Genomic DNA, 1,507 nt, shown 5'->3' with positions numbered 1-1,507 from the left:
ATTACATATAATGATAGAAGATGTATCGAGGATCAGGAATTGGTATGTTTGATCTGGCAGAACGGTAGTTCATAAAAATTGTGGGGTCTGCATTCATGCCTGGCCCCCGAAGTATGGAAATAAGAAATGAAAAAAAAAAACGTTTACAAGGGTTTTTGATATAGATGTACATAAGAATACTTTGATAAGTATGTTTCAACTTAAATAGGGATGGTATAATAAAATTGTGGGGTCTGCGTTCGCGCCTGTATACCATGGAAATATGGCACAAACTTTAACAAAGACCTTTCATATCTATCTACGTAAGTATACTTTGATAATTATGTTTTAGTTTGAAGAAATATGGGATAATAAAATTATTGGGTGTTCGTTCATGCCTGACCTCCATAGAATGGAAATATGTCACAAAGTTTAACAAGGTTTTTTTTAAAGGGGTGAGGGTCCACAATAACACCTTAACTTTAATCTTAATTCACATTAGCTTTTATTTATTTTTTTGAGTTGAATCATATTGTGTCGAATAAATTCACCTTATAAATTTATTAAAGTGAAAGCCAAAAAAAAAAAAGTCGGAACATTAGACAATTCTCGACAGACATTTTGCATAACTCTGTTTTTTTCTTTCTCCACTTGCACGTGGCACTCTTTTGAAAATAGATAAATAATAAAAAGTAAGAACGTTACTTGTTATCGTGTCAAAAGAAGGAAAAAATCCTGCTCACGTGATTACGTGTCTTTTTAAAAAAATTACATAACCCTTCATTTTTATTTATATATCTGTTTAAGCTTTTTTTTTGTCAGTGTACTAGAAGGAATTCAGTTGATTACAACCCTTTCTGCGTGTTCTTTACATTACAATAGTGCAACCCTGAATGCGACAGCGCAATACTACACGGTTCAATACTGTAAAACTGAAACGAAGCTGTTCTGCTTGAAAAGGGCGCAATTTTCTTCTTATTCATATTTATATCGATTCTTTGCTTTAAAAAACTTAAGTAATTACGTGTTTGCTTTTTTAATATCCCATTTTGATGTTTCGGATTATTTTTCTAAAGTAAGTAAAGCTTCATTATTTTTCCAAACAGTTTTTGTTTCTTTGTTTTTCGATATTTCATCGATATTATTTAGTAAGCGTGTTTAGCAGAAAAGCCAACAAACGACTACCCGAAAAAATAAATATACAAGAAATAAATGTTACCATAGTCAATAAAAGTTCAGTTCATGTTTTTTTAATTTTGAAATAGTTTTTAATGCTCTTTACTTGAAATAATTCAGTGAACCGAAATTAAAACGAAATTTGAGGCGATAACTACTTAAATGAATTTTTATATAAACTACACATGCCATAATCGAATATTCCTCAAGCACAAAATAACGGAAAACATTAAAATATGTTTATAAATATTCCTTACGTTGACGATATTTTCTTAAATTGCTAACACAGAATGCTCAGGTGTCCCTCCTTCAAATTGAAAACGGGGCTCTCCATTTCAAAGTCGCTGTCATT

This window comes from Euprymna scolopes, chromosome 7 (assembly GCF_053919585.1).
Source record: "Euprymna scolopes isolate OS-2025 chromosome 7, ASM5391958v1, whole genome shotgun sequence".
In the NCBI taxonomy this organism is placed as follows: domain Eukaryota; kingdom Metazoa; phylum Mollusca; class Cephalopoda; order Sepiida; family Sepiolidae; genus Euprymna; species Euprymna scolopes.
This window is presented reverse-complemented; position numbering follows the sequence as displayed.